The 22,697-nt window shown below is 40.4% G+C and overlaps 1 long non-coding RNA gene across 1 annotated transcript; it reads left to right on the forward strand.

Moving 5' to 3' along the window:
• The first annotated feature begins 5,064 nt into the window (after nucleotides 1-5,064).
• Nucleotides 5,065-22,441, forward strand: LOC124286121. Its single transcript, XR_006900953.1, has 3 exons — nucleotides 5,065-5,264; nucleotides 12,711-12,713; nucleotides 22,430-22,441. It is a non-coding gene; the product is annotated as an uncharacterized LOC124286121 (long non-coding RNA).
• The last annotated feature ends 256 nt before the right edge of the window (nucleotides 22,442-22,697 follow it).

Below are 22,697 nucleotides of genomic sequence, written 5' to 3' on the forward strand. Positions count from 1 at the left end.
TAAATGTCCGCGAAGGAAACCGCATACAAATTGTTTATGTCGCGTATATTGTTCCCAAATTAAAAAATAGAAAACATAACTGTTACACATCCGTTTACATTGTAACAAAACATGATGCTTGTCAGTTGCGTTGCCCTTCATTCACGCTATATTCATTTTAAGTGTGTTAGGGTTTTTATTGTTGAGAAAAACATGTTTTAGGCAAATATATTTATCACTGAAACTTCACAGGAAGACGCGCATGTACTCAGTGTGTGTTTGTAAGACTTGTCCAACGAAGGGATGCAGAAAATAAGCGCCATTGGCGGTGCCTCGCCATTGCAAGTCACAACTGATTCCCCCAGGGCAGGAACTGTGCATCACACGGATACAGAAATCATGTATAGCTGCATGTTAACTGCTATGTTTAGCTATGCAAATTCTGATATTTGTTTACTGTTACACGACTGGATATCTGGGTCACACACCTTCGAAACGTGATGTCATATACAGCAGTCACGTGGTTTCCTGATGGACATTTATTGCATAATAATAACTATGAACAACATTTTTTAGAATATTATAATCTTGCGATGACTGATGAAACACCTAAAAGTATGACATGAAATGTTGGCGCTTGATGAATGAATGGACATTCGGCATCCGTCGGCGTTTTCTGTTAGTATATTTTAAAGAGGTTACGAGTCGAGATGTTGCGAAATGACCTAATGAGCCTAGGTTAAAAATTTAATTCAACTTAATCAGCTAACGTGCTTGCAGTCGGGGAACAAGCCAGTCAACAGTTAACTTTTCGTATTGAGGTGCGGACATGTTTCTAAGGATTGATTTGGTTGGTTGATTGGTTGGTTGGTTGGTTGGTTGATTGGTTGGTTTGTTGGTTGGTTGGTTGGTTAGTTTGTTGTTTAACGCCGAACGCAGCAATATGTAAGCTATAAGGTCTGTAAATAATCGAGTCTGGACCAGACAATCTACTGATCAACATCATGAGCATCGATCTACGCAATTGGGATACGATGACATGTGTCAACCAAGACAGTGAGCCTGACCACCCGATCCCGTTAGTCGCCTCTTACAACAAGCATGGCTTACTGAAGACCCGGATCTTCACGGGTGAGGATTGAGAGTGAAGATGCGAGGCTGGTGGTTGAGACACGAACATGCTTCCAAACACACCTGTATACTTGACATGGGGCGGTGGAATAGCCTAACACACCTGTATACTTGACATGGGCGGTGGAATAGCCTAACACACCTGTATACTTGACATGGGGCGGTGAAATAGCCTAACACACCTGTATACGTGACATGGGCGGTGGAATAGCCTAACATATGGGTCATCAGAATAAGGTCAAACTATCTGCCTGCAAGGGCAACTCCACCGTCACGACAACATCCTCATAACGATTCAGCCGAACCTTTGCAATGGAAGCTGCAGCTTTGATAATGAAATGAGAGCGACACGACCCCTATCATATTATTACAGATGGCTGGTATTATCCCTCCTATATGCTGAGGAGGTGTTTAGTAATAACTATCAAACAGGGATGACACCAGTTGAAAAGTTTAGTGTATCCCTCTCCACCGGAAATCTGCATGGCTGAACCTTCAAAGAACTAAGCATTATTCAAAGAACTGATTACTGTGAAGCAGTAAATTAGTCTATAGTAATATCTATGGAATATATTGTGATAGTATCGCAATGGTCTTTTAACATCTGTGCACCAGAAAACATGACATATCACCGGTGAATACCAAATGGATGCCTCACAAAAATATGGTCTACCAGTTCCGCTGAAAAGGGGAACCTTGGATATACAGACAAAATGACCTTAAAGACGCTAATGACTAATGGAGGTATATTTACATGACAGTGACATATCATTGTCTTAGGAGATGCAACTTCAGTGTCCACAACCTGAAGTGATGAAGAAGTTGGTGGATGCAGACGCTCAGCCGTATGTTATATGATGCCATAAGTCAAGTGTCATCCATCAGCAACAGACCTGGGTACTATCATTCTGTAAAAAGAGAATGTGCATCACTTATATGTTATTATACCTGTAACATTCTGTCGACAAGATCCGCGAGTGCTTTCATCTACAAGTGGAAAACTCTGAAATATTGGTACATACATACAGACAGACAGACAGACAGACAGACAGACACATACTGCAAAGGCAGTTTCCATATTAAGTATAACATACGTGATCAACAGATCATAACACATTGTTTAAATTTGGCGAAGCCATTTTAACTGACCGAAATTGATCATAGCACACGTGAAACATTCGAATGTCAAGACGAAGGTCATCTGTTCTCAAGATTTTGATGGCCCGACTAGAGTAACGAAACTGTCCCGTCTCGCCCCGTGAACCCAATCAGCTTACGAATTGTTGCCGAGGGAATGTTCACCACTATCAGTTAATGAAGAATCTTAGCATTCTGATCATTCAGAATAACGCCTCCATCCGCTCGTCTCGGGCGAATACCAGCGGCGCGTACATCCTACACAATCTGATATTGTTGTAGCTGTAGCTCGGGCCGTAGTGAGTCTATCACATCAGTGAGGAACCCGTATGGGCATGTCCTGCGCTGTAGTCGCTTGTCTACAGCTTCAGCCTCTGTCGGTCGTGTCATTTGTTTACTTTTCACTTGCTGTGCAATTGTGATGATAGGCAAATGATAACCCTTCGTTTCAAACCAATCTTCAACAGACGGGTGGTTTGAACGTTTAAGACGTCATTATTGGCAACGGAGTTTCGTCCCTTTGATTGCGAGTGTGAATCCTGCTTAGTTTTACTTATGCTGCTAGATTTTACAGCACCACGCTCGTGCTTTGGGAATTCAACAACCTGGTAAAAATCTGACATCGACCTCATGTCTTGTGTTTCTCTCAAATTAAACTGCTCACTCGCTCAAAACAGATTTCAAAATACTTTGCAAATCGTAATATAGAGATTAGCCACGAAGGGCGGTGTAGTGCTTGCAGAAAGTGAGTGAGTGAATGAGTGAGTTAAGATTTAAAGTCACATAGGCAGTATTTCAGCCATATCGTGACTAAAACTAGTTCTAAATTTATAATACATACATATAATATATAAAACCCTGTCAACGAAGGACAGTAAAACCACTAGATTATCACGGATTAAGTTAAAACTAGCTAGCATATATCTTTAAAAGTAGAAAATTATTTCTGGACAATACAATGTAAAAATGGGGTATAGGTCGCCAACAACTGAAGGTAGATCACCATACTAGGGACCATGGGGACTTACAGTGCCTTTGCTACCTGCATGGACCCTAGTTTGATTGACACCATCCCTTCCGCCATTGGCGTCAGAAGAGAAATCTAGCCATAAAGTAAAAACACACTTATTCTACGATTAAAAAGCAGGTACACTTAGATTGACTAAATGTTTGGGGACTTACGTACCCTCTCAGGAGGACAATAATTTTACAATACTTCAACCCCCTTTGAGGATACAACCACTAACAATCTAAGTTGCTAATCTAAACTACCAATAATAAAATAAATACCTATTTACAAATCACTCAACAAATCTAATTTTTAAAAAAATGCAATAATTAAATGAGAACTGGCATTATTAAAAAGATCCTTCAGAGTTTTGGATTTGAAATAGATATCCCTTGTGATGGAATATTCAGTGCAGTCAAGCAAGACATGCTTAACTGTGATCCTTTCATCACAAGGGATACAAAACGGAGGATCTTCGCCTTTCAATAAATATTCATGAGTATATCTGGTATGGCCAATGCGACATCGTCGCATAATGACATCTTCAAATCTGGACTGACAACCCAAGTGAGTGTAACCAATGTAGGGTTTTATTGCCTAGCAGAAAGTGAGTGTGAGTGAGTGCGTGCGCGTGCGTGCGTGTGTGCGGTCTAATGCCGCACGTTATAGTCCACTATGACATTAATATCCTTTCACAGTGTACCTTCTCCAAGCCCACTATTGTTGTCAGAGGTTTATTTGTTGTCTGGCATAATAATGATACATTAGACTTGTAACAGTCTCACCGGAAACACTGTGACAAAATAATATAAATGGGATGGCTCATGCCCCTCTACCGCCTAACTACACTCTACTTCGGAAAACAAAACAATTTTTTGGAATATATAACATTCCAAAACAACTTTGTTGACCTTTGTGTCTTTGGTGTCCCGTCTCCGGTACAAGACATTATTAACCTCTGTAGGTACAAACAATTATTGTCACCCCCACAATCGGAATAGTAACATTCAATATATTGTAAATCTGGAAGATGTAGGAAGATGGAGGCAGCCGAGATTTGAGCAGCACAAATTGTATGTGCCAGTACGTCTGTACAGGTGAATGTACGCCAAGTTTATCCACTTGGAATAGATCGCTTTGTTGTGTCATGAAGGAGGATAGATCAATGTTCAGCTTGGGTGACCTAACAGACTTTATGTCATTGTTATGTCATCTATATATACATCAGCCCAATATACCTGATCTATACCTCAGATAAGCAATATGTGTGAAGTTGTGTTAATGTGTGAGAAGTTGTGTTAATGTGTGTGTGAAGTTGTGTTAATGTGTGTGTGAAGTTGTGTTCATGTGTGTGTGAAGTTGTGTTCATGTGTGGATGTCAGCAGGCATCAATAAGAAACCATGGTTTCCTCAAGCCTTCTTTCAAGTTCTTGTCAACTTGATGAGCCCGGGATGTAAGGCCGGTATCTCGACTGGCGGTGAGATCGATGGTTATGATTGACTGTTGTCATTTCCGTGTTAGGAAAGTACCCTCAGGCTGTTTGGGGGAATAGTTCCAATAGACACGTTATCAGGGTTTTATCTACAACTTGCATATCTTTAACTGTTAAGTATACATAGAGAATCTCACCCAAGTGTCTTCTGATATCAATTATATCAACACGAGTTGATAAAGTTACAAATATCCGAGGCTTGCCGAGGATATTTTTACTTTATCAACGAGTGTTGATATATTTGATATCAGAAGACACGAGGGTGAGATTCTATTTATCATCCAAAATCACTCTTCATTAATTTTCAATGAAAAATGTACATCTCTGAACATGGCACTGCCATTAGACTTGCAGTGCAGCGATGTCATAGCATTGTGACGTCATCAAGTACATGACGTCATAGCATTGTCAGGGTATTGTACAAAGTCTACTGTCAAAAACGATATCTCCTAGGAGAAATCGTTTGATCTCACACAAGCGATATCTCCTGTGGAACACAGTTTTGGATGATAAATGTAGTTACTACCTTCCAGATAATTTACTGGTTGGGTATTTGTCAGAAACGTTTTGGGGGGTCAATGCGTCTGCAAAACTAATATTTTGGGTGAATTTTATTCTATTGATAGCCATTTGCTCTTTCCAAACAGGACAGTCTTTAGAGAATGATGGGTGTTCCCCTTTGCATTTTTTAACATTACTGTCACAATCTTCTGTTGTGTGTGTCTTTTCACCGCAGTGAGCACACACAACAGACAATGTGCAAGTACTTACGCCATGGCCGAACTTTTGGCATTTGAAACACCGAAGTGGATTGGAATGTACATGTCCACACTGATATTACAGTACCCAGCCTTAATTGGTTTGGGAGCAGTAGGTGAAGAGAAGGAAAAAAGATAGGTATTAGTTTTAATGGTTGTGTTGTTTTTTACGGGTTGAAAAACGTTTGACATATAGGACACCCTGATCTCTCATCTCAGAAACTATATCAAGCTCAGACATGTCCGCAAGCAAGCGATCGCGGTCTCGCACGATTCCCTTGCTTGTGTTCAGAATTTTATGGGCTGTGATGTTAACTGGAACGTCAACAAAAGTATCTGTGTTAAACAAGTTGGTTGACTGTTGTTTTTTGCTGCACTCAACCAACAGCGCACCAGAACGCAATCTTTTAATGCTCTTTACATCACCGGCAATGCCTTGAATACCCTCAGACACAGCAAAAGGGTTTAACTTCTGTGGTGTGTCATCTTTTGTTTCAATAACAACAAAACGTGGCCAGTACTCAATTTGTTTGGGCAGTCTGAAGTCGTGTTCCGGAGGATCATTTTCAAGAGGACGTTTGCTCTTTTTAGTGGGGGTTTCATAAGCCATGTTGAGTTTTTTTAAAGTTCATCATCCGAGCTCCCCACCCACCACGGAGTATCACAAGGACAATGCTAAAACAAGTGGGTCTCCGACTTGCAGCACCAAGGATACTCGGATGATATACTCAAGCAGAAAAACTAAAAGATTAATTTTTCCACCAGATTGGCCCATGAGCCACCGCCTTCTGGCCATAAGACTCTAGGGAAAGTTCATAATATACATATTACAAAGTCAAATGCTGTTCAATAACAAAGGGAGCCAAGACCAAAATGTAAACAATTCCAAATACAATTTTTCGCAGTTATGGAAGCGCAATGCACAGGTCTTGGCGTGGCCAGCCGATTGATAGAACCGGGCCAGTTCTACCACCCGTCTAGGTGAAGTAAGGGCCGAAGTGGTGTGTTGGGCAAAGGAACGCTGTTCCTGGAACCAATGCCCTCAACCACCAGGATCCCGTCCTCCACCGACACAGGGGCGCAACCCAAACGGGTGGTGGACCAAATATACCCCCCGGGTCGAAGCGCTCTTGGCGTTACCCAGCACCCACCACGAGGAGGTGTCTCTTCACGGGTGCCACACGTCACCGGAACAACATTTTCCAGCATGATAACGCCCGGGCCCATTATGAAGCGACCAGCCGTTACTCCTGATATAAATCCAACTGAACCTCTTTGGGATGAAATTCAGACGAGACTGAGTAATGTCAAACCAAAGCCGAACACAACCGATTTATTCCGCCAGACCTTTCCCATGCAGAGCTTGGTTCAAGGTGCCAATGGCCTTCATCAATCGATTGGTGCACTCTATGCATAGACGCTGTGCTGCAGTTATTGCCGCTCGTGGTGGTCACACTTGATACTGAAGTCAAGAGTCTGAATGGACTGCAAACGTCAAGTAATGTTTTGGAATTGTGTTGAGTTATTCATTGATGTGTCAAGATATTGTACACAAAAACTGTTTTTTTGATCCGCTTATTATGTCCATTTCTATAATGATTTGATTACAGTGCCTATCTAATTTTGAATTCGTACTGACGTTGTAGTTTTTTTTGCCTCAGGGCATATGTGCATCATAGATCAAAATGAAAATTGGAGAACTAGAACAATAACAAGGAGCAAAAGATAAGATCAGAATCTTAAAAAGATCCTAACATAAGCAAAGTGTATTTAAAGAAAACCCAGAATGTATCAAATCCTACAATGTCCAGATGTAACAGAAGTAACTGTGGAACGTGTCGACATATTGTTGAAAGACACGTGAAGAGTTCTACGTAAAACATAACTTTGACTTCTTGAAAATATAATATATGTCATAACATGCACAGGGTGTAATTCACAGTATTTAGGTCAATCAGCCCGGGATCGTGTTCATACACAACGAATAAAGTGTCCTGAAACCCGATGTATCCCACTGAGTGAACATTTGGATACCCGTGCGAAGGGACAGGAAATGTAATGTACAATATTTCCTTTTTATCAAACATATGTAGTGAATGTGACTCCCGATGCTGATATTTTCTACTCAAGTGGATTCATGATGTTTCTGGCTCTTTGAATGGCATGCCGTAGTAAAGTTCCTTCTCAAAATCAAGAGACCCAAACTGAATCACTGGGCAAGTCGGTCGTACAACTGAAGCAGAGACAGTACGTTTTCGTGACTTGGCCAACGTAAAGCCAGTCTGAGTGAGTGAGTGAGTGAGTGAGTTATAATTTATCGTCACATCGGCAATATGTCAGCCATATCGCGACCAGAACATTTAATTGTTCTACAGAGTAATTTATGGTAAATTCTAAAAACCTGTCGTAAAGCCAATCTGACATATTATGGCAGAAGATGTTGATACAGAGGGAGTGACTGTATCAGAATATGTAATATTTGATGGAGTTTAGTTCTCATTTTCAATTACCTTTTTGACGTCAAGGTAGGATATGTGTCTTCACAGTTTAGTTTAATTATTTCTGACTCATTTTGCCACTTGGCAGGATTTTGACGATGCACCATGTGGTCCATGTAACACATGCTATATTCCAGATTACAGTCAGTGAAGTACAGACCCTAGTACTGTGGTTGGGTTGAGCCCCATCCGGGATTCGAACCTACAATCTCAGAGTCAGGCACATACTCGCCAGTACGCAATGTCAGTCATTTAACCCGCTCAGCCTTCGCTGCTGCCACCCGTCTTGATGAAAGTAGGATCACAAGAATCGGGTTTCATGGACTCGACCCCTCAACCACTCCCCGATATTTCACATTGATATATCTCTTCAGTGCAACCCACTACCTACCTGCTTGTCACTTTAACTTATTTGTTATTTGATATAATTATTGATATTTCACTTGACTTTTCAGTAATGTGGTAGAAAATGGGACCGAGCTGATAACACTCACGATCCTGTTTTATGGTGTGTAGATAGCACCATGACTCAATGGCACGATTATATTTATTTTGTACGTACAATACTTGCCTGATTCAATTTAAATGTTTAATGATGAGAAAAAAAGGCTTATTGCTGGGCAAACGAGTGACGAGGGAGTGTTCTGTAAGAAAAGAGTTTTCACTTTCCATTGAAGAAGGGACTATAGGAATGTGAACGTTCTGTTCAGTCATTTGAGTGTGATACCAGAAATGAGTGAGTTACAATTTAAAGTGGCATGAGCATTATGATTGCCTGTGTTTCTGTGACATGTCATTGATGTGGTGAATTCATTAAAGAGTTTGCTAACTGTCACTGCCCACATGGTGCGTCGTCAAACTCCTGGCCCCTGTGGTAAAAGGTGATACAAATAATGAAATCAAATGTGAAAAATATAACAACATATCTTACCTCAATGTCAACATGCTATTTACAATTCTAAGATGCCTAGCGGTTAGAACAATCGAAAAAAAATACATTATCAGACAATAAAGGTATAGTTTTTTGATGACGTAACAATTGAATCACGTTATCCCGTCACTGCGCCATTCTAGTGTGCCCCCTCGTAATCGAACCATTTTACATTACGTCACAATGTAAGCGACGTCACGATGCATGTCAGTTGTCATCGCCTCGTACGGCCTCCTACAGTAAACTACACCGTTGCATCCAGTTTCTTGGTTTGCTGTTGCTTCACGCAGCTAACATCACTGGTGGAAACATTACGTTTATGTTTTACGACGGTTAAAATGTGTCATTTCGACTCACAAGTTTTTAGCGACACGGTAACGTTCGTAATGTTTACATTCCCACAATGCAATTGTGGAATGTCGCTTGACTACTCAACTTCCTCTGACCCGTGAAGATCCGGGGTAGAATAGGTCTTCAGCAACCCATGTGCTTGCCATAAAAAAGGCGACTATCTTGTCGTAAGAGGCGACTAACGGGATCGGGTGGTCAGTTTCGCTGACTTGGTTGACACATGTCATCGGTTCCCAATTGCGCAGATCGATGCTCATGCTGTTGATCACTGGATTGTCTGGTCCAGACTCGATTATTTACAGACCGCCGCCATATAGCTGGAATATTGCTGAGTGCGGCGTAAAACTAAACTCACTCACTCACTCACTCAACTTCCTCTGGATGTACTGATCTAAACTTACGCTGGTAGTAGAAATGCAACGTTCATATTGCCCCATATGGTTTACGTTAATGACAGATGTAATTAACTTAATTCAGAGAAGATATTTAATCCGAACGTAAACCGTCATCAAACTGTTATCATTTGTTTATTTCTGGTAACATTGGTCTTAACGTGAGGGGGCAGACACATCAATAGAACAGCGCGCCAGTTTGCCCTGAGCGAGGATTCTTAATTTAGGTCACCGACACCGTCGTTTGTTTTCTGCCTTAAATTAATCGTAATTATCTTTAGAAAGTATTAAATTTAGCATCTTAGAAAAGAAAGAAATACACTTCGCCCTACCACCATGTATAGTGTAATAAAACACACTTTCGCCCTGAACTATTATAACGTTAAAGCACTCGGACGCATGCGTCCTCGTGCTTTAACTATAATAGTTCAGGGCAAAAGTGTGTTTTATTACACTATACATGGTGGTAGAGCGAAGTGTCATTCTTAAATGAAGTCTCAACTCCGTCGATATTCTGCAGCAGACACTGGCTCTGTGGCAACTTCTTCTGTTGCAATACAGGAAGACTTCAACGAGGGAACCCGAAACGTTGCGGGTTAGAATCGGTCTTCAGTAGCCGCTGCTTGTCGTAAAGAGGCAATAAACGGGCTCGGGCTCGCTAACTTGGTTGACGTTATCGTATCCCAATTGCGTAGATTGCTGCTCATGTTGTTGATCACTGGATTAGCTGGCCGATTGATTACTGGCGACCATCACATATCTGCAATCTTGCTGAGTGCGGCAATAAACAACAAATAGACCAACTTAAACATGGGTCAAGCCAGGAAAACCTAATGTTTCAGGCTCTGTCACTGTACCTACTTCCCCAGTAGTACATCCATATCATTATAAATAACTTTGACAAAGTGTGAGTGAGTGAGTGAGTTTAGTTTTACTCCGCACTCACCAAAATTCCAGCTATATGGCGGCTGTCTGTAAACAATCGATTCTGGACCAGACAATCCAGTGATCAATAGCATGAGCATCGATCTGCGCAATTGGAAACCGATGACATGTGTCTGCCAAGTCAGCGAGCCTGACCACCCGACCCCGTTAGTCGCCTTTTACGACCAGCACAGTCGCCTTTTGTGGCAAGCATGGGTCAACTTTGACGAAAACGAAATGAAAAACTTAAATAGAAAAAAATACACCTGCCATCCCTTCACCTTCAAAGGTTCCCCTACAGAAAAGTGAAAACACTATACTATTGCCCCTTATCTTAATCCAAACTGAATTCCCCTAAATAGTTTTCCCTGCAAAACAAAATATATGTATCTACCTAAACTTATATAACTAAACTTTATTTCTTCTTTAAACTAAAACTGAAAGGGTGAGTGAGTGAGTTAAAATTTAACGTCAATTCGGCAATATTTCAGCCATATCGTGACGAAAACATACTTGACATTAAAATGGAACACATGTACATTATATAAACCTGTCGACAAAGGACAGTAAAACAACTAGAATATCACAACTACAACTAAAACTAGTGTAGAAAGTTAAAACTGAGAGCACTATTTGGACAATACAACATATAAACATGCTGTAGATCGCCAACAACTGAAGGTAGATCACCATACTAGGGACCATGGGGACTTACAGTACTTTTGCAACCTGCATGGACCTTGGTTGGATTTACATTATCCCTTCAGCCGCTGGCGATTGTACGAAATGCTAGCCAAAATAAAAATAACAAGAATACTACGTTTAAAAATCATGCTAAGTTTAAATTGACTTTGAAAGTGTTGCGCCTTTCGTACCCTCTCAGTAGGACAATAATTTTACGATACTTCAACCACCTTTTGAGGGTACAGCCACTAATAACCTCAGTTACTAATCCAAACTACCAATAATAAAATATATATCTATTTACAAACTAGTCATAAAATGAATCTAAGATAATAAAATCAAATTATAAAAATCTAAGATAATTAAATGAAAATTAACAGTACTAAAGAGATTCTTAACAGTTTTTACATTGAAATACTTAACCCTTGCGATGGAAAAATCAATACAGCCAAGCAGGACAAGCTTGATTCTCTCATCCCAAGGGATACAAAATGGAGGATCCTCACCTTTTAACAGGTATTCATGAATACATCTTGTATGGCCAAAACGACATCGTCGAATGATGACCTCTTCAAATCTGGACTGACAACCAAAGTAGGTTTAACCAATATAGGGTTTTATTTCATGTATTTTTTTGACACATTCTTGAGTGTCCCACTTCTTCTGCATCAGATCGCGGATTTACGATCTTATGGAAGCTTTGTAATCGGAGTATGGAATGAGAAGTGGTGTCACAGATTTGTTCAGTGCTGCCTTAGCAGCATAATCGGCCATAGTGTTACCAGAAATTCCAACATGGCTGGGTAACCAACAGAGGACGATGTCATATTGTCCAGTAGCAAGCTCATTGTATAATTCTATTATTTCTGTTTAAAGTGGATGTTTGCAAGAACGATTTTTAATAGCCTGAAGGCAAGAAAGAGAGTCAGCAAAGATTATCTATTTTTTATGTTTAGGATGTCTTTGAATATATTTAAGAATCGAAAATATGGCGTTAGCTTCTGCTGTACAAAGAGAGCTATTATCTGGTATTCTAGACGATATTGTTCGGGATCCAATGACAGTGGCACATGCCAGCGCGCAACCGTCCTTCGACCCATCTGTAAATACGGATTTGTATGTATTATATTTAATCTTTAATTGATTATATTCTTTTTTATATTGTAATTCATTAGTTTCTGATTTCTTAAACTTTGTCAAAGTTATTACAACTTCAGACCTCAACAGCAGAAATGAATGGTGTAATTCTGTGCCCAAGAGGCGGTACAAGAGAAGACTTTTGTTGTACAGATCATCATCAAAAAGGATTGAAAACACAGTTAAATGCAGGGTTAGCCTCGTTAGAATAGAGTTTTGTTATATACTGTAATGATAATTTTATACGACGTGGGTTAAGGGATGACTCATCTGCCTCAACGTAGAGACTGTCATCAGTAGAAGTTCTAAAAGACCCAAGACAAAGTCTTGAACAGAATCAAGTAATTTTAGGTTGCTTTTGCAGGCTCCACCATATACGATGGAGCGATAATCAGGTTTAGATCGCACCAATAATCTATGTAAGTGAAGAAGGTAGTTTGATCCCCTCCCCACTTTGAATTGGAAACAACCTTTAACAAATCAAGGGCCTTCAGGCATTTATCTTTAAGGGACTTAATATGTGAAAGGAATGTCAAATGGGAATTGAAAACAAGACCCAAGAATTTGGCTTCTTTGACAACTTTGATGGGGGTGCCATTTAAAAATAGTTCAGAGTCCTTGTGCGGTTTACATATACGGCAGAAATGTTCAATAGGATTTAGAAAATTTAGCCGTTTTCAAGATATTTTTTTACGTTCATGACAGGAAATATTAAAATCATCCGCAAATAATGATCCACCAAAGAATCGTTTAAAACAGTTGATAAACTAGTGATTTTGATGCTAAACAGTGTGACACACAAACTACTGCCTTGAGGGACACCCTGATCCTGATTGTAATGATCAGACAGGGTTGAACCCACTCGGACTTGAAATTGCCTGTCTTTTAAAAACTGTGATATAAAAAGACGCAAACGGCCTCTCAAACCAAAGTCATGTAAATCCTTCAAAATGCCATGCTTCCAGGTCGTATCATAAGCTTTCTCAAGATCAAAGAAAATTGATACAGCATGTTGTTTATTTACTATAGCATTTTTAACAAAGGATTCTAAACGTACAAAATGATCAATGGCACTACAATTTTTCCGGAAACCACATTGAATATTTGTTTTAAGGTTATTGGTTTCAACATGCCAGGTTAAACTGAACTTAAAACTCTGTTTGCCTAGTCTACAGAAACAATAGTGACTTTCTCACCTTTCTTGCCTCTGTAAGACCCCATGGCTCAGAGTAAAAAATAATCTGCCCTTTTATACCCCTAACCTACAACTCTTACCCAATAAATACCATGCTCTGAAAATTACCCAATAAATGCCTACAAAAGAAAAGTTCAATGGACTGATCCATCTTCTTCTGAGATGCTCATGCACAGGCCCATCCCATTGTATTTCAATGGGGAGAAGCATACTGAGCACATGCCTAGTGGGTCATTACTCCTCAAGAGCTAAATGGACCAGCCAACAGAAGCCTCAGTCCAGTGTATTTGTGTTGTAGCCTAGCCTATGCCTAACCCTGTCCCAACCCTAAACAAACAAGCCTAATTTCTACAAAGAAACCTAACCATTACAATATCAACATTTCAAGACCAAAATCCAGAAGGCCTTGCACGGAAGGTCGTCTCAAATTCAAAGAGGGTGGAGGTCAGGCAATACTCCTCCATGTATATCAATCGCTGAGTCAATCAGGACTGTGGGTATATTCAAATCCATAGGTTTATTGTATGAAAGGCCATATAGGATGAATTAAACCAAAGATTCACGTATTATTTCTACTCTTGAAGGTATATTTGAAGTATAACGTTACATATATTAATTCTTGATAGTTTGTGGTTGCGATTTAAATATTTATTTAGTGTGTATTTCTTTCTAATGTTCTTTAATAATGGACATATGAGGTTGAAATGGTACAGATCTTCGATGTTGCTTAAAATACAATATTGAATATGCTTGCATATGCGCTAGAGCTATATAGAAGAAAACAACACACTAGACACAAGCAAGGACTCAGATTATGTGTGAGTATCTTTCAAACATCTCTCGTTGATAGCCTTTCCATAGACAAATGATCCGCCTTAAAAGAAGCCTCGCATTAAACTCGCTCTTCAGTACGTTACTGATTTACATTCCAATGCCTCCAATCCTGCTTATGACTCTATTGTTAAGCCCCTCTATGAAAACCCGTTTTATAAGAAACACAAGCTGCCCAAAGACAATATGTACATGTATAGTATGACCAGAAATTATTGAGAATATTAGGAATATGTTTAATTGGATTTCTAGGATAAACAACCTTAACCTGCTATCAAGTGCTTGGTTTCATTCAAGAGAGATAACTCCGTTAATCCTTTTCCATTAGTTAGTGAAGAGCTATCCCCCTTTGTTTACTTGCTAGCAGACGACATTTCCAGTGATTCTCAGTATGGATGATTTAGAGAAGAGGAAGTTGATTTTAGAGTATAATAACAAGGACATCAGATCAGCTAAAGTGATTTCAAGTAGAACAGGCATTCCTTGATCCTCTGTTTATCGTGTTTTGAAAAATATTGCAAATGGCTATGGCACTGAGCACCAGGGAGTCACAGGTAGGCCCAGAAAATTAACTGTCCACAGGAGGCGGCTTGGTATTCTTGTTTCTAAAACCAAACGAAGGAGTTTAGAAAACTAAAGGCTGGATATGATTGATAGAGGAACTGTGGCTGTCTGTAAGGAGACAATTAGAATTGAGCTACATGCAATAGGTTGGCAGAAAAGTCGAGGAATTCCATCACCGATCATGACACCTGAACAAAAGGAGCGAAGGTTGAGCTGGTGCTTACAGCATAGGAATTTTAACTGGGACAATGTGATTTTCTCAGATGAAAGTTCTGTGTGGCTGTTTCCTAATACACTGAAATTATGGACCAAACAAACTGAAAGACCTTTGTATCAGCGCCCAAAGTACAGTCCGAAATTTAACGTGTAGGGTTGTATATCTGTGTTAGGGGCAGCGCCCCTCTGTGAAGGGAATATGAACAGTGAGCGGTACACAGATATTCTCGAGGGACATTTACTTCCATCTGCTCACGTGTTCTATGGAAGTTTTTGGATTTTCCAGCAGGACAACGACCCAAACCATCGTTCAAAGCATTCACAGGCCTGGTTTTGGACCCAAAATATAACATTATTAGATTGGCCAAGCTATAGCCCTGACCTAAATCCAATCGAAAATGTTTGGGGACTTATGAAGGAAACTGTCAATCAGAACAATCTAACAAATATTGCTGAAATGAAAGAAGAGGTGGTCCGATAGTGGGACAGCATGGACCACGACTTTCTAACTTCTTTGATCAGTAGTGTGCCTCGCCGCATTGAAGCCTGCATTGCTGCCCATGGTGACTTGACAAAATACTAACTGTTCACCTGTTATTGAATCTGGAGTTATGTTCTGCTAATATTCACATTAATACGTGAGTAATGAGTGAAAAAAATATAAAAAATTGCAATCTTCAAATTCTCAATAATTTCTGGTTGTACTGTATGAGATGAGTGAGCTCGAGTTGAGTAGGGTTTTACGTCACATCGGCATTATGTCAGCCATATAGTGACGGGATCAAGTGTGAGTTGTTAATCAAAAGCATATATATATTTACATTGTCATAGCACCAACTTCGAACGTAAGCAGTTCGTTATTCACATTACATAACTACAATTTATGATAAAGGTCAACTTCCCTCGGTCAGTTAACAATGAGATGCCCGCTCACGCGGGAAAACAGATCTTTCAGATTTGCCGCGTCAAAATGTGAGTCCCTTGCAGTCGAAAAGTCCACACAGTCAAGCAGTATATGCTTGATGGTGAACACGTCACCGTAAGAGGCACACATGGGAGGTCCATCGCCATCCCTTTTTAGCAGATAGTCATCAGTAAACCGACTGTGGCCAATACATGGTGGTAAAATTACCTCATCTCGTCTTGACTGACAACCCAAGTAGGTATAACCAATTGTTGGCTTCAATTCATGAAGTTTATTTCTTCCTACTTGGGTGTCCCACCTTTGTTTTACATAAGGTACCCAGTATAACTTTTCATAGTGGGTTTGAAATCACTGTACGGCTGCAGCATCGGCCTTTGTGACCCGGCAACCAGCAGAGGACGATGAAGTTTATGGAATGGTTCTGATGTTTGATATAGGTCAAAGCTGTGAAGATAGCTTTGGCCTCGGCAATGAAAATGGAACTATTGTCGGGAATTCTGGAGGAGACAGTCTTGGATCCAATTACTGTAGCACTGGCAACTTGACCATCATCCATGGATCCGTCTGTGAAAATGGATCTATGGGTGTCATACTTGGAACGTAACTTGTTGTATTCCTGCTGGAACACCAAAGGACTTGTTTCGGACTTTTGAGTTTAGTGAGGGTAAGGTCGACCTGTGGTTTCACCATCTGCCACGGTGGCGAAGGCAGGAGTCGGTCAGGTGCTATGATATTGAGATTTATTTTAGCTGCAGATATGTGTTGTTGAATTCTGATTCCATGCTTGGCAGTTTAGGAAACAGGTTTTCATAGAGTTGAAAAGACATATGTATGCTGGATTGGACTGGGTGATATACTGCAGTGAAAGTTTAATGCGGCATTATTCAAGGGAAGGTTCGTTAGCCTCCGCATATAGACAGTCCTAAAAGCTCCCAGGCAGAGCCTCAGGCCTTGGTGGAGGATGGCTCCACCATAAACAATGAAGCATAAGTCTAGTTTAGAGCGAACCAATGATCTGTACATGTTAAGGAGTGTAGTCTGATCCCCTTCCCACTCTGTATTTGAAACGACTTTTAGTAATTCCAGGGTCTTCAAGCACTTGGTTTTCAAATATTTTATGTGTGGTGAGAATGTCAGGTGACGGTCGAATATGAGTCCCATGAATTTGGCCTCTTCTACTACCTTGATAGGGGTACCATCTAAGGATAGGTCTGGATCCTTGTGTGGTTTGTATTTACGACAAAAGTGAATACAATGTGTTTTGGACTTTGAAAACTTAAAGCCATTTTCATTGGTTCATTTTGGGATCTTGTTAACGCAGAGTTGTAGCTGCCTTTCTCTTGCGTGCATGTTCTTACCACGACATGAAATATTGAAATCTTCCACAAAAAGGGACCCTTCAACACAACTGTTCAAGACGTTGGTGAGGCTGTTAATTTAGATGCTAAAAAGTGTGACAGACAGGATGCTGCCTTGGGAGACGCCCTGATCTTGGTGGAAATAATCACACATTGTGGAACCTACCCGTACTTGAAATTGTCTGTTGTTTAACAATTGAGATATGAACTGAGGTAATCAGCCCCTCAATCCATATTCATGTAAATCTATTAAGATACCATGTTTCCACGTTGTATCATATGCTTTTGTCTAAATCAAAAAAGATAGATACAGTATGTTGTTTGTTGGCAATGGAATTTTTAACAAAATATTCTAGACGCCATTCCAGATGGTCAATGGTACTCCGATTCTTTCGGAAGCCACTTTGGAGGTCACTCAGGAGGTTATTGGTCTCCAAGTACCAGATTAATCGATTGTTGACCATGCGCTCCATGGTTTTACAAACACAGCTTGTTAGTGATATAGGACGGTAACTTAAGGGATCAGTATGATGCCAGGCTTTGTTATAGGGATAACAATTGCATTGTGCCACGAAGGAGAAAAGTTTCCGGTTATCCAATTATCGTGAAATATATAGAGTAGTGTTTCCAAACTTGAATCAGGGAGGTGCTTCAGAAGCTGATAATGCATATCATCAGCTCCTGCAGCAGTGTCGTGAGCTTTCTCAAGGGCAGTACGTAGTTCATGGAGAAAAACGTTTCATTATAATCCTCTCCATTATAAGAGTTAAAATTGACTGATTTCTTTTCTTGTTGGGTTTGGTATTTCTGGAACTGAGGGTTATAATTTGACGAGGAGGAGTGGTTTGCCAAAGTTTCGCCAAGTTTGTTTGCGATTTCAAGTTTTTTTGTTAAAAGAGAGTCACCATCTTTGAGAAGGCGAACACCAGATCCTTGTCCCTTTATCTTTTGATTCATGTTACACACCTTGGACATGGGTGTGCGGGAGTGGACTAACCATTCAAACTCGGTTAAGAGATTAGAATTCGTAAGTGATAGATAAAGTGCAGAGTATGTTCCAGTGGCAGGATGGAGATAAGTGTTTGATCCATCGTTGAAGATACATAGCTCATTATTGGAGAGAAAATCTTCAAGAACCTTTCCCTTATTATTTCTATCAGTACTGCCCAATAGAGGGTTATGGCCGTTCATGTCGCCCATGATTATGCAGGACTTTGGGAGTTGATCATACAAGTTCTGAAGATCTGATAGGCGGACAGTTGAGGAGGGAGGAAGATAGACTAACACAGTATGAACAATATGTTCAGAGTCATGCGGACAGCAACAGTTTGTAGGGTGGTGTTAGGAGGAACAGGCTATGGAGGGTTCCCTGCCTCGCCAGGATAGAAGTGCCTCCTGTAGCTTTAACACCAGGAGGTGAAAAGGAGTGGTAGGAACTGTACCGACGGATGTCAAATTTATCAGTTCTTTTCAGGTAGTAACGTGAACGTGAGGAAGTGGATGAAGTATTGGTGTCAGGTGGAGATAGAGTGACCTCCATATCCAGAGGACTAAAGGAGTTATGGACCTCGACGGGGATCTCTGAAGGAGAGGTGGCCTTTGGTTTTTGGCTCGGCAGCTGCTCAAGCTGCTTTAGTCCCTGCAGTTTCTTTTCTTTTCTTTTTTGGCGAACAGTTTCCGTTTCTGGCTTTGGCATTGGCTCTGGTGTTTGTGTTTCAGAAGTTTTGACTTTTGGGTTTGGAGATGAAGAAGAAGGGGTTGATACAGGTTGAGAAGATTTGACCCATGTCAGATGGTTTGACATGAGATAGTTGCAGTAGTGGGAGAAGGGCGAGAGACAGCAGAAGTGTACGTGATGGTTGAAGGGGATACAGTTATACTTGCAACCCTCTACTTAGCTTCATGAAAGGAGATATTTTCTTTGTGCTTGATCTTTATGATCGCTGATTTGCGTTGCCACACGGGACAAGATTTGGAAGAGGCCATATGGTTGCCACCGCAGTTTGCACACTTCACTTCCATAGTACAGTCATTGCCCTAATGTTTTTAACCACAGCGGTAACAAACAGCACAGGAACGACAGTCCAGACTTTTGGCAGTTGTAGCACCGGAGTGGATTGGGGACATACTCCTCCACACCAATGCTACAATAACCAGCTCTAATCGATTCAGGAATCTTCGATCGGGAGAACGTAACCAGATGGGTGTTTGTTGGTTGAACAACACCGTCCTTCTTGATGGTGAATCTCTTCACAGCTGTGACAGACTGCTGGGAAAGTTCCTGGACAATTTGTTCCTCAGTCATGTCAGACAGGCATCGAGCTCTGTCCCGTACAATGTCTCTACACGTGTTCAGTGCTTTGTGGGCTGAGACAGCAACCTTTACATTGACAAACTCTTGTAATTTCAGTAGGTTCAAGGATTGCTGTCTCCGAACACATTCTGCAAGGAGAGAACCTGACCGAAGCTTTTTATTACATTGGCATCCTCTCCGCAGATACCAGCAATAACCTTGGAAACTGCAAATGGGTTCAATTGCAAAGGTTGCTTGTCACACGCTTCACTGATTAAGAAACGTGGCCAGTAATCAGGTCGGAAGGGCGTACTCTCGTCAGACGAGGAATTGTCAGAATCCATATGTCTTCGTTTTGAACCGGAGTATTGGGAACCATGTCGTAAGTAATGTGGTTTGGCATCCCCACTCCCCACCTACCATGAAGTGTCAACAACGACGATCTTATACTGCAGCGGATCTCCAAGCTGCAAAGACCGGGGGTAATGGGGTCTTATACCCCAGCGAATTTGAAATGAAATACTGTAGCTGTCTACCAGATTAAAGGTCAGGATTGTTCGGTCCATGACAAATATATAATTGGAGACATACAGAAATCGTTGGTCAGGATCACCAGATTGGCCCATGAGCCACCGCCTTCTGTGCATGGGTCTGCAAGGCTATTTGGTTGGGCAGAATATCAGTTAACATTTTGAACATGGCCAAAAGTGTTTTGTAGTACCAAAGTTTGAGAAAACATTCCATGCACAGGGCAAGGCGTGACCAGTCGATTGGTAGAATCGGGCCTATTCTACCACCCGTCTAGGCAAAGTCAGGGTCGAAGTGGTGTGTTGAATTAAGGAACACTATTGCCGGTTCTGTCATCCTCAACCACCTGACTCCCTTCCTCTGCCGACACAGGGGCGCATCCCACGGCAAACCCCTTACGACCAGCAGTGGGGTGCTGTCGACCTATTCGACATTGGGTCCACACGGGGCGAAGAGCCTTTAGCATTAACCAGCACCCACCACAAGGAGGTTGCTATTCAGGGGTGCCGTACATGATATTGAACAACAGACTATCAAACTGGGCGAATATGCGTGATAAGATTCCCGAATCCCAGGCAGGATTTAGAAAGGGATATTCTACCACTGATCATATATTTACGACTGACGACTTTATTTTATTTGGTCGGTTTACAAAATCAATTAAATATCTTAGAAAGTTATACTAAAGAATGGAAGTTAGCAGTACATTTAAGCAAAACAGAAATTGTGATATTTGGGAGGGGCGGTCCCGTGGCCACAAACGAACGCTAGTTTTATGATGGTCAGTTGATTAATGTATCCGATCAATATTCTTACTTAGGGTTTTTGTTTTCAAACAGAATGAACTTGAATAAATGTGCACATAACTTAACTTTACGTGGAATAAAGGCTTTAATACAAGTTTTATCGGTTTTATACATAGTTGGAACTATGTCACCCAGTGTGTCTTTTAAGATATTTAATTCTCAGATTCAACCCATTTTATTATATGGATCTGAAATATGGGGTTTTCAGCGTTTTGATTGTATTGAGAGAGTGCATCTTTAAGCCTGTAAAAAATACCTCAATGTAAGCTCAAAGACACCTAACTGCATGGTATATGGCGAATGTGGCAGATTTCCTTTGTATATCAATTCTCAAATAAGATGTTTAAAATATTGGTTTAAGGTTCTAAATATGCACGAACAACGTCTGGCAAAATTAGCTTACAATATGCTTTTAAATCTGGATAATTTGGGAAAACACACTTGGGTAACTGATATCAGAAATTTATTATTTTCTCACGGTTTCGGTTTCGTATGGTTGTGCCAAGCAATTGGCGATGTGAACTGGTTTATTAATGAATTTCGTGTTAGATCAATAGATATGTTCAATCAAGAATGGAAATCCACCCTAGATTCAAGCTCACGATATGAATATTACAGGACCTTTAAAACGCTACTCCAGCCAGAAAAATACTTATCAATAATTACAACATATAGTTTAAGAACAATGTTCGTAAAGTATCGTTTAGGTTTGTTATCTTTAATGATTAATGAGGGTAGAAAAACCTCTGTCCAGAAAGAAAGTCGATATTGTCCTTTGTGTAACGTTGGAATAGAAAATGAAATTCATTTTACCCTGATATGTCCTTGTTATCACGACTTAAGACAGAAATATATACCGCACCATCTTCTTGCAAAGCAGCCCCATTATGCATATATATCTTTGTTACAAACCAATAATGAAAATATTCTTGCTCAATTGTCCTTATATATAAAATATGCATTAGCTAAAAGAGATCTTCTAATAAAGCGAATTGTATACCCTTAAATATATATGTGAATATATACTGTAACTTTATCACTGTAACTCTCATGTATATGGGCCGGAGGCCTTTCATACAAAAAACATCTTTTGACTTTGACTATATATTCTTTTCTGATTCTGCAGACATTGACTACTATCTCATCAAATTTTCAACCTATTTTAGAACTTATGCTGTTGATCACTGGATCGTCTGGTCCAGACTTGATTAATTACAGACCGTCGCCATTGGTTAGAGTATTGCTGAGTGCGGCGTTCAGAAACAAACAAACAAACTACATTGATCCAGGGTATTTGTCAGAATTGAATGAAGATACAATAGTTTACATGACGGGGAAGCAGTATCCTGCGATTATGTTTCCTTTTTGTGATATTTCGTTCAACATCAAAACACTGGTGTGTTATTAAATATGTTTCAAATGTTGCTCATCACTTTACGTTTGTTCAACTAAAGATATCCTTCTGCAGCATTCATTCATCCCAACTGTGACTGGACACACCGGGTGATACATACAAGTGATATTTCACAACTCTTCAAAACTTTACACTGGTATGAT

The sequence above is a fragment of the Haliotis rubra genome, unplaced genomic scaffold (genome assembly GCF_003918875.1).
Source record: "Haliotis rubra isolate DU_JTF1 unplaced genomic scaffold, ASM391887v1 Scf376, whole genome shotgun sequence".
Taxonomy (NCBI): Eukaryota; Metazoa; Mollusca; class Gastropoda; order Lepetellida; family Haliotidae; genus Haliotis; species Haliotis rubra.